Source organism: Arvicanthis niloticus, chromosome 1 (assembly GCF_011762505.2).
Source record: "Arvicanthis niloticus isolate mArvNil1 chromosome 1, mArvNil1.pat.X, whole genome shotgun sequence".
Classification (NCBI taxonomy): Eukaryota; Metazoa; Chordata; class Mammalia; order Rodentia; family Muridae; genus Arvicanthis; species Arvicanthis niloticus.
The window spans coordinates 103,220,070-103,232,106 of record NC_047658.1 but is presented as its reverse complement, the minus strand read 5'-3'; the positions used below and the strand labels follow the sequence as shown (position 1 = coordinate 103,232,106).

The following is a 12,037-nucleotide window of genomic DNA, read 5'->3' as shown; positions in this document are numbered from 1 at the left end:
CACACATCTTCAGGGTTTGTCTAAAGTCAGTCACAAACACGTGCCAAGAGCAGGGAGCCAGGAAATTGGAAATGGACTGCTAGGTAATCCTCCCTGCCACCCCCTCGTCCAGCCTTCTTCCCTCTCACATCATATATCAGAGGCAGTCCAATTGTTCTAAGCCCACATCATTTCTGGTACCCAGAGGCCAAGTATGAGTGCACCAAGCAAGGTTGGGATAAGCTAAAGAGACCATGTGTGAGGCTGTGTGTGTGGCCAGGAACAGAGGACCTGCAGAGCCTACATCTGGGATCCACAGTGTCCTCCAGGATTTCCATCAGCATGGCAGTGACGTGACGTGTCTGCATGGGTACAGGACACAGCTACATCTCCTGGTGACACTGAAGGTGGGCATGTCCACCATCTCCCATTACTAACAAAATTAACTATAAAAGCCCCTGGGGGGCCGGGCGGTGGTGGCGCATGCCTTTAATCCCAGCACTTGGGAGGCAGAGGCAGGCGGATTTCTGAGTTCGAGGCCAGCCTGGTCTACAAAGTGAGTTCCAGGACAGCCAGGGCTACACAGAGAAACCCTGTCTCAAAAAAACCAAAAAAAAAAAAAAAAGCCCCTGGGGGTACAACTTGTTGGTAGCATGTGTATTTAGCATGCATAAGGCCCTTGGTTAGATTCTTAGCATGATCACTTACACTCTTTGCTGGGCAAGGTGACACATACCTCTAACCCCAGCACTGGGGAAGCAGAGACAGGCAGATCTCTGAGTTCAAAGCCAGCCTGGTTTACAAAGCAGTTTTAGGTTAGCCATGGATAGATCATAGCTTTTTTAGATCAGTCAGTCAGTAAGGCCCTGTCTCAAAAAACAAAATAACAACAAAACAAACACTCTCTCTCTCTCTCTCTCTCTCTCTCTCTCTCACACACACACACACACACACACACACACACACACACACACACACACAATCAAGGTTCTTATGTCTTACCTTTGAGTTTCACTTCATTCCTTCCCTAAATTAAAGAAAACTTCAGGCTCCATATTCCCTGGTTCTAGGGCTATCAGCTAGAGTCACCCCATATCCTCCTGGGAACCTTCCCTGTCCCAGTTCTCTGGCTTTTGTCCCAGAGATGCACACTACTAGCTCCGCACCTATGTCTCTCTTCTCTCCCAGCCCTCTAGCTCCCTACCCTTTCTCTACCTCATATTTCATCCCTGCCTCAGTTCCCTTCCTCACCTCCTCTCTTACCCAGTTTCTTCTCTCCTTCCTCTTCTGATGCCCATTTTATTTCCTCCTGAGTGAGATTCAAGCATCCTCCCTTGGGCCCTCCTTGTTACTTGGCTTCTTTGAGTATGTGGATTGTAGTATGGCTTTTCTGTACTTTATGGCTAATCCACGTACAAGTGAGTATCATGCGTGTCTTTCTGGGTCTGGCTTACCTCATTCAAGATGTTATGTTTTAGTTCCAACCATTTGCTTGCAAATTTCACGAAGTCCTTGTGTTAATAGCTTAACACTATTCCATTGTTTAAAAGTAGCACATTTTCTTTATCCATTCTTCTGTTGAGGGATATCTGGGTTGTTTCCAATTTCTGGCTATTGCAAATAAAGCTGCTATGAACATAGTTGAGCAAGTGTCCTTGTGGTATGGTAGAACATCTTTTGAATATAAGCCCAGGAGTGGAATAATTGGGTCTTGAGGTAGAACTATTCCCAATTTTCTGAGAAACCATCAGATTGATTTCCAAAGTGGTTGTACATTTGCACTCTCACCAGCAATGGAGGAGTGTTCTCTTTGTGCCACATCCTTACCAGCATGTGCTGTCTTTTGGGACTAAGACTCTGTTGCTTGCCTTTGGATCTCTTTCCCCTATCTGGGCTGCCTTGTCTGGCCTCAGTAGGAGAGAATGCACTTGGTCCTGATGAGACTGATGGTACTGGGGGTAAGGGCTCTCCTTCTCTGAGAAGAAGGAGATGGGAGGGTAGGACTAGAAGGGGGCTATGATTGGGAAGTAAAGTGAATAAATAAATTAATGAATGAAAAAAAATAAAAAGAACTCTTAGGGTAAAAAAATCAAATACTTACCTCAGTTTCTCTTACATATAAAATGAGTTGTGTCCTTAAAGGAAAACAACTTAGAAGTGGCTCTGGGTGTAGTGGCTTACACTCAGGGTCTCAGAGGATTCATAGCCTAGGCTAGTGTATTGCCATGAACCAGAAGCAATCCTGGACTAGATTTAAAAATGACTGGAAATAATAAAATAAACTATTTAATGAATAATGTTTTATTCTATTTTTACTACTCTATGCACTAGTTTCTAAAATTAAAAGAAGAAATATATTTTAAAAATAACAGAAAAGAATAAAATGTGTCGTGCAGACCAATGAAGACTGGAGGTTTTTTTTTAAACTTTCATTTTATACCTAAGAGGAGCTGAGACAAGAATTTATTTTATTCTATTGAAGAAATAAATAAATTTTATTTATTTAGAGGAAAATTTAGGTGACTACTCATGGTTGTGACTTAAGAGACTTTTGATTTTTTTTTTCTTTTTTTTGAGACAGGACCTCACTATGTAGACTCGGCAGACATGAAACTGCTACATAGTCTAGGCCAGCATCAAACTCATAGAGATCCACTTGCTTCTGCCTTCTAGTGCTGGAATTAAAAGGTTGTCGCACCATGCCTGACAATAAACAAAAATGGAGGTGTTGAGAAACAAGGACCTCTTTATATCTCTTTTTATTTATCATGCTAGTTTGCCATGATAAATTAGAATGTTTCAATTGCATAAAATTATTTAAAACATATAATAAAGTCCTTTTTAACGCTACTCTCTTCCTCTCTCCCAAAGAGTAATCCTCCTAACAGCCTGTGTTCTCTGACTGTGGTCCTGGGATATGACATTATGCAGGGAGGCTATTTGTAGTGCCAGTATACCATCTGCAAAGGTGCTATGAGCCCAAGTGCCCTCCTCCTTCCTAATCAGCTGGTTAAGCAGAGTGAAGGTTCAGCAAATGTTTGTCTTCAGCATCATTGTTCTCATTGGCATCTTTGAGTGAAGTTTACTCTGTCAGGCAAACTGGGGTTTGAATCTCTGCTTTCCCATTTCCTCCCCTACTAAATGAGCCCATGCAGAGAGATCAGCACAGTCCCCAGAACACAGAAGGTGTATTCTGACAATGCCCATTATTATCATTATTCCCATTACTGTTATTTTAATGATGAGATGATAACATACTTCTTGACAGTTTCCCATTCTCCCTTTCATCCACATCATGGTTAAACCAACTTATCTCAGATAAAGAGAAATGTGAAGCTTAGCCTATGGGGAGGTATGTTGAACCATTTTGTCTGAGTCACTGCCTTGTGTTGTTTGTGTGTTTCTACAATTAATTAATAGTTGGCTGATTGGTAGCTTGCTGACCACCTGCACCTTCTGACATATGAAGGGCACAGAAAATCTACAAAGGTGGCACTTCATGATGAAACTGGATAGATATATAAATCAATAAACAAAGAAGTAAGAAATATGAAGAAGAGCTGATGTTCTCAAATGTCTTGAGGCTTAAAAAAAGAACGATAGCCTAGATGCTTAGAATGTTTAGATGATTCCTGTACCACTTTGCCCTGGTATGCATTAGAGTTCTACATATATGCACATATCCAAAGGGTCACAGCACTAAATCTGAGTGTCCCCGAAAGAAAGAGAGCTTTTGGATGATAAGCAGACATGTTTCAGTAACATTGTACACCAGAAACTTCTAACTGTAACTTTGAACTTAGCCATTTATCCTTTCAGTCTTGCAGGTTTTTATTTATGTATTTGACACTGTTATTAAGTACATTGAGATTTAGTTAGTCAAGACTTTGTATTCATTCCTCTGTTGAAGGACATCTGGGTTATTTCCAGCTTCTAGTTATGATAAATAAGGCTTCTATGAACATAGTGGAGTATATGACCTGTTATATGTTGGAGCATCTTCTGGGTATATGCCCAGGAGTGGTATAGCTGGGTCCTCAGGTAATGCTATGTCCACTTTTCAGAGGGACCACCAGACTGATTTCCAGAGTGGTTGCACTATCTTGCAATCCCACCAACAATGGAGGAGTGTTCCTCTTTCTCCACATCCTCGCCAGCATCTACTATTACCCGAGTTTTTGATTTTAGCCATTCTGACTGGTGTGAGGTGGAATCTCAGGGTTGCATTGATTTGCATTTCCCTGATGACTAAGAATGCTGAACATTTCTTTAGGTGCTTCTTGACCATTTGAGTTTCCTCAGTTTAGAATTCTTTGTTTAGCTCTATACCCCATTTTAAAATAGGGTTATTTGGTTGTCTGGAGTCTAATTTCTCAAGTTCTTTGTATATATTGGATATTAGCCCTCTATCGGATGTGGGATTGGTAAAGATCTTTTCCCAATCTCTTGGTTGCCATTTTATCCTATTGACAGTGTCCTTTGCCTTACAGAAACTTTGCCATTTTATGAAGTCCCATTTGTCAATTCTTGATCTTAGAGCATAAGCCATTGGTGTTTTGTTCAGGAACTTTTCCCCTATGCCCAAGTATTCAAGGTTCTTCCCCACCTTCTCTTCTATTAGTTTCAGAGTATCTGGTTTTATGTGGAGGTCCTTTATCCACTTGAACTTGAGCTTTGTACAAGAAGATAAGAATGGATCAATTTGCATTCTTCTACATTTTGTCCTCCAGTTGAACCAGCACTATTAGTTGAAAATGCTGTCCTTTTCCACTGGACAGTTTTAGCTTCTTTATCAAAGATCAAGTGACCATAGGTGTGTGGGTTAATTTCTGGGTCTTCAATTCTATTCCATTGATCCTCCTGCCTGTCTCTGTACAATATCATGCAGTTTTTATTACTATTGCTCTGTATGGATACAAAAAATGTGGTACATTTATGCAATGGAGTATTACTCAGCTATTAAAAACAATGAACTCGAGAAATTCTTAGGTAAATGGATGAAACTAGAAAATATCATCCTGAGTGAGGTAACCCAATCACAAAAGAAAATACATGGTATTCACTCACTAATAATTGGATATTAGAGCAGAAGCTTGAAATACCCAAGATTGAACTCACAGACCACATGAAGCTCATGAAGAAGGAAGACCAAGTGTGGGTACTTCGGTCCTTCTTAGAAGAAGTAACAAAATACTCAAGGGAGAAAATATGGAGACAAAATGTGAGACAGAAACTGAAGGAGGGGCCGTCTGGAGACCATTCTACCTGGGTATCCATCTCATGTGCTTTCACCAAAGGTAGACGCTGATGCGGATGCTAGGAAGTGTATGCTGACAGGAGCCTGATATATCTGTCTCCTTAGAGGTCTGCCAGAGTCTGACATGTTCAGAAGCAGATGCTCACAGCTAACCATTGAACTGATCAAGGGGTTCCCAATGGAGGAGTTAGAAAGAAGACTGAAGGAGCTGAACGGGTTTGCAGTCCCATGAGGAGAGCAACAATACCAACCAACCAGAGCTCCCAGGGTCTAAAACACCAGCCTGGGACAGCACATAGGGAGAGTCCCATGACTCCAGCTGTACATGTAGGGGAGGATGGTCTTGTCAGGCATAGGTGGGAGAGGAGATCCTTGGTCCCATGAATGCTGGACGCTGAGTGTGAGGAAATTCAAGGGTGGGAAGTGGGAGTGGGGGGGTAGGTGGGGCACATCCTCATAGAAGCAGGAGGAGGGGGGATGGGATAGGGGGTTCCTGGGTGTGTGGGGGGAATGAGGTAAAAACATAACATCTGAAATGTAAATAAAATATCCAATAAAAAATTAAAAAACCTTTGTGATACAGTTACCTCTTTATTATGATATTCTTCATATTTCTCTATGATATCTCTGATAATATTCTTAACCAAAATCTCCCTTGATATCAACATAGTCAGATTTTTTAATGATTGTTGTAAATATAGTATTGCTAGGTTTCACTATTTAGGCCACTGTGAATGTTCCTGCCTTTTAATGGCTGTTTATAAACCATTTATATTTAGTGCAATTCCTAATATGATTGTGTTTAAGTACACCATGATGGCTCTTCTTCATAGTTTTCTTCACTTATTTTTTCTCTTTTTCTATAGTCATTTTGATTATTTCTTATGATTGTTTTACCTCCACGGTTATCATATTTTCCTTAGGACTTTTGTACCTTCTACAAAGAATAGTGGAAAGCTACAAGAATTTGATAGCCAGCAAAATTGCTTTCAAAAAGAAGGCAAAACAATTTTCTTTCTTTTTTCTCTTTCTTTCTTTCTTTCTTTCTTTCCTTCTTTCTTTTGTATTTGTATTTTTATTTTGGCTTCTCTAGATTTGAAATATATATATTCAAATATATATATATATATATATATATAATCTTAAGAGTCATCTCTGTGTGCATTTGTGCATTTGTGTGTGTGTATGCATGTGCACATGTGCATGTGTGCACATATCCATTGTGTATATATACATGTGGATGTGTGTGTAGGCCAGAGGTCAACCTTGTGGATCATTCTCAGCTATGTCTGGATGGATACAGGGTCTCACTGGCATCTGATGCCCACTGATTAGGATAGTCTGGTTGGATAGCCAGCCTCAGGAATCAGGTATCTCTGCCTCCCAACCAGTAGAATTACATTATGGCTGGTTTTTATGTGAGTTCTGGGAATAGAACTCAAGTCCTCACATTTTTATGACAGTTATTTTAAAATATTATTTGACTATTCTGAATATCTGCTTATCAACTTTTATCAATTATAAAGCATCCTCCCATATCATTTTTCTAATCCCATCTCTGCTATTGTTATCACACATTTTTCTACATTATAAACTTTCAGTGTATTTTTTTTGTATTTTGCTTTATACATTAAAGTATCCTTTAAATTACAAAAAGTGCTGTTTACCTTTGTTTTTATATTCTCTGGAGCTTTGTAACATTGTAAAGAGGAACTTTCCATCTGATACCAGAGTGTTCATGTCTGAAGAACATCCTGTAGTATATTTTTTTGTCTTGAAGTGTGATATTCATTTGAGTTTCTGTTTTTTATGGAAAAGTTTTTACTTTGTTTCTTCATTTAAAGGCAATTTTGCTACTAAGTGCTCAACAGTCACCCAGCCCTCTCCCAGTCTTTGAGAGGCATTCCTCTTATTTTTGCTTTCAAAGTTTATTAGAAATTTACTGTGACAGTCACCTTTGTTTTTGAATTTCTAATATTTGTTTCTGTTTAGTTATTTTTGTTTCTTGTAGTGATGTGTGTGTGTGTGTGTGTGTGTGTGAGAGAGAGAGAGAGAGAGAGAGAGAGAGAGAGAGAGAGAGAGATTTTCTCGTCTAAGGGTTCTTTGAACTTCTTGGCTTTGTAGATTTTATTCTCCATTCATTTTGTGAGATGTCTACTCACCAGCTTGTGAAGTATTTTCTCTCCCCACTTTCCCATATTTCTTCCTTCTTGAACTGTATCTGCAATCGAGTAAGAATACTTGATATCAGATTTCTCTTTGGTATCTATTCTGCTTCTTCATCATGTGAAAGAAGTGCCTATTTCTAATGTCATCTTATGATTTTAGCTTTTACTTAACCTTATCATTTGACTGCATTCTCTGCTTCTTTGCACCTCCCCTAAGCTACACTACACTTCTAGACACTTGTTAACATTCCTTCAAAGCCACTCAGCTAATCCAACAGTTAGCCATCCCTGGGTCTGTTTGTAATGACTGTCTAACTCTTGAAAGCTTTTGTTTTGTTTTGTTTTGTCTTGTCTTACATGTGTTTAGGAAGTTTCACTTGAAGACTGGATACTAACCTTAGATCAGAGTGTACTACTGATGAGCGTAGCGTTCACAGCCTGCATCTTCCTATGTCAGTTCCCTTACTGCAGGATGGTGGCCTAGCCTGGTCAGTGGTTGGGATACATTTAGGTCTCATTGTTGTTTCCTGTCCCATGGGCTTAAACTCTCACTGTTGCTGGGCTGCTACCATCTGACCTGGACTATTGTGTTTCTAGTGTCCCTGCTCCTAGGCACAGTGGATTCCTTGCCTTTTGACTTGTACTTCCCTAAGTTCAGGTTACTGCTTCTGAAACATGCTGCATCAGTTAGGATGCAGACTTGAGTCTCAGATATCCTGGCTTAGCCTCAACTATGGTCTGTCTGCATCTTAAGAGATCTCTTCTTTACTCTGTAGCCACATTGTGAGGTGTCATGAGTGAGAACTTTGTCCTCTGTGGACTTATGGAAGAGTTCCTGGTTCTTCTTCAAGAGAAGGCATATTTCATTTCTCCTCTCCCCGTTTCTTCACTTTGACAAAGGTAGTTCTCAACTGGTGCCAGATTGAGGGTTTCCTGTCCCTTCTCAATGAAGCATTTTGGTTAATATGAGAGAATGTTCCAGAAAACAAGGTCTATCCTTACATATCAGTGAAGGGAGCACATTGGCTTTGAAGCTTTCCCCACACTTTCTTGCACACACCCATCAGGGTCTGTTGAAGAAGAGCCCATGAGAGCCTGTGGTGATTTCCTCAGAATGGGATAGGTAAGATTCAAGGTTCAAGCTCAGCTCTTAACAGTTTCTTATTTGCCTCTTTATGCTCTGAGAAAGTGGTACCCTCGGTGTGTCTGTGACTCCATCAGAGGTTGCCACCTTCCAGAGGTGACCTGTGTGTGACTTTGGCTCTGAAAATGTAAGGCATGTGCATCATTTATTCTGTTTTCCCACTGCATCACTAGGGTGGGGGACCAGGCTGTGTGAGGCATGCCACATCCCCAATAGGGGCAGGATCTTCATATAAGACACTGGTGAACTGATTTCCAGGAATGTTTCTAGGTTTTGATGTGGAAGACAGTGTCTATAACTGGGTGGAATGTGGAGGCCGTGAGTTCAGAAGACCCTTTCTGCCCAATACGTTTTGGATTTTTCTAAGCTCACCACATAGCGTTCCTTGTGTGGCTTTGCATTCCTGTGCTGGGGTCCTTCTGGAAACAACAGGACTTTTCATGGATGTAGGGGTCCTGAGTAAAGAGATATCAGAAAGAGTGAGCTTTTTCAAGTTTAAAACACATCCATATTCTGCTTTAAAATTTTTCTTAGTTGATGGTGCTTCTTAGCTACTTCAATGGAAGTGCTTGTTTGGTTTGACTCACAGGAAGAACAGAGGATTGTCATAAAACTCACCCTAACAATATACTGAAAGAGGTTGCATATTTGCTTAGCAAACAGACATGGTTTTCAATCATGGTATCACTTCCCTAGACCAGATGAATGATAGCATTGTGTAATAATTGTTCAATGATCTTTTGCAGATAACATCTCTGGAAGACACCATTAGCTAGAACTCTGACACTATCTGTGTTTAATATCTATGTAGACTTTGTGCATCATATCTGGATTCTTGACATCCAGAATTTGACATCCAACACACCATGATGGAAATTCTAATTAAAATGTCCTTGAGACCTGAGTGAGGTGGCACCTGAATTTAGTCTCAGCACTCATGAGGCAGAGCAACAAGGTGGATCTCCTTAAGTTTGATACTGGATTAGTCTACATAGTGAGTTCCAGGATATTCAGGCTGCACAATGAGACCCTTTCTCCTCACAATAAACAAAAATAAATAAATATAATGTCAACAAGAATATAGAGAGCCATTCTCTGACAGATTTGTGAAGTCATCTACCAGACACCAAAGAACTGTTGCATCAGTAGTATGTACATAAGGAAATTTAGTTGTGTCTCACTAACAGACTTTCTGTTTAGGTTTATTTTTGTTTTTCTCGTTTTCCTTTTTACTAATTTTTGTTATTGTAGTATAGAAATTTCACAAATATATGCCTTTATACTTTGGGTTTTCTAGCAATAAAATGTTTTCTGGAAATTTAAAATATGGTATGTGTCCATAAATACTTGGTGTGTATAATATTTTTCTGTATCTCTCTCTCTCTCTCTCTCTCTCTATATATATATATATATATATATATATATATATATATATATCACACAAACACAAATACACTTGTTGTTTTTCTCATGGCTGTAACTAATTACCTGTCAAGAAGCAACTCCAAGGAGGAAGAATTTAGTCTGGCTCACAGTTTGAGCAGGAACATACTACCATGATGAGAAAGCATGACAGCTCATGATAGTTCACAGTTATGGAGTATTGGACTGCTTGCTTCTTACTCTGGTGGATAAAGAAGCAGAAAGTGAATAAGCCAGAAGCAGAGACAGGTTATAAACCCTAAGAACTGTCTCACTTTCAACCCCTAAGAACTTTCTTACTTCCTTCAACAAGGCCCTACTTTCTAGAGTATCCACAACTTCCCACTTAGCACCAGCAGCTGAGGATGAACTGCTCAAACCTATGAGCCTGTGGAGGCATTTCACATTCAAACCATAATGATATTTAATGTAACAATTAAAAGTTTGCTTTTTATTACATGTATTTATTTATGTGTGATGTGTGTGTGCATGCACATGTGTATATGTGTGTGTGCAGGCATGTGTATATGTATGTGTGCAGGTGTGTGTGTGTGTCTGGATATGTGGGTATGTTTGTGTATGCCAGTCCAAAGTTCAACATTTCTATGGTGATTTTTGTTGATATCCATGACAGGGATGATATTATGATCTGTCACTTAGTCTGAGCAGAGGTGATAGAGTGTGTGCAGCCCATGATGGTGCTAACAATAGCTTCCCTTGGCTCTTCCTTGCCCAGTTGCTACTGGGAAGCTGGGAGTCGTTGTCTTCTCTAGTTGACTTCCTCTTTCCTCAACTTTGTGGAACTCATTCTTACACCACAGAGGTCTAAATACAGACATTCCTCCTCTGCACGCTCGGAGATTAACCTGTCTAGCTGTCTGTCTCATCAGATTCCTCTCTCTCCCCTCATTGTCTATCAAACGCCCAGGACATGCTCATGCCACCCTCTTGCCCAGTTCTTTGGAATTTCCTCTTTGCTTGACTATGGGTTCAGTGTCCTGCTCCTGGTCTACCCCCATAACTGATCCTGAACACAGACTTCTCCCCTGGCTGAGCCTGGTCCTGCCACCCAGCCATCTCTGTTCCCCTTGTGTTGCTGTTAAATTCTTGCTGCCTTCAGCGATAGTCCAGATTCACTTTCTCTGAAGCCCTTGCTTTTTGCTTCTTGTTCTCTTGCCTTAACCTCACAACTCTCTCCCATGAGCCGCGAACATAATCATAGAATGCTCACATCCACTAACCCTCTTAAGGATTCCTTGCATTGATTGGTTTAAAGGTCATCTCATCTCTTACTGCCCTGTTGAAATCCTTTGCCCCCTTGCACAGGGTGAGCAAGGTGGGGGGGGGGGTGCCTGATGTGTATCTCTTTCCATTTCATACATTCCCCATCAAGATACTTCATGCATGTATAAGGAAAGTACTACCTGCTACGTGAAGGTACACACAGGCTGGAGGAGTGGATCTTCTGATGTTGCAGAGGCAGAGGGCAGGCAAGCAAGTCTGGAATTTTTTTCAATGAGATTAGAAGTGAAAGTGCTGGCAGAGCTCTCTGCAAGTCTTCCGGGGTCAGGTAGAAGTGGCTAGTTAGTATATGCTGGTGCTTGGAATAAAGTGCTTCTCTGCTGCCTTTAATTCCCTTTGTGAGCCTTCTTTCATGGAATGTTCCTGAATGTCTGTATTTGTAAGACTTTTTGCTGACCTCCTCATGGATGCCATATAGCCCCTAATCCCTTTCTCTGCTGCCTTTAATTCCCTTTGTGTGCCCTTCTTTCATGGAATGTTCCTGAATGTCTGTATTTGTAAGACTTTTTGCTGACCTCCTCATGGATGCCATATAGCCCCTAATCCTTTTCCAGAACCATTACTGCATTGCCAGTAGCGTCGTAGACAATACAAGTCGTATCAGTTGTTACAGACCCCTATACTGAGAGCATGCGAAGTGAACATTCTTTTCTTCTTCATCCCCACCCATTTCTCCCATGGCTTCTGCCTCTGAGTTGATGCCATTGCCATTAACTTCCCAAATCGTCTAGATCTTGCAGCCATTCTCATCTGAGGTGTTCTGGA

General features: G+C 40.6%; 1 long non-coding RNA gene across 1 annotated transcript; it reads right to left on the bottom strand.

Moving 5' to 3' along the window:
- Positions 1 to 7,356: 7,356 nt before the first annotated feature.
- On the bottom strand, positions 7,357 to 10,166 carry LOC143436664 (uncharacterized). Its single transcript, XR_013106539.1, has 3 exons — positions 10,037 to 10,166; positions 8,921 to 9,003; positions 7,357 to 7,457 (listed from the first exon to the last, which is right to left on the bottom strand). It is a non-coding gene; the product is annotated as an uncharacterized LOC143436664 (long non-coding RNA).
- Positions 10,167 to 12,037: the final 1,871 nt, after the last annotated feature.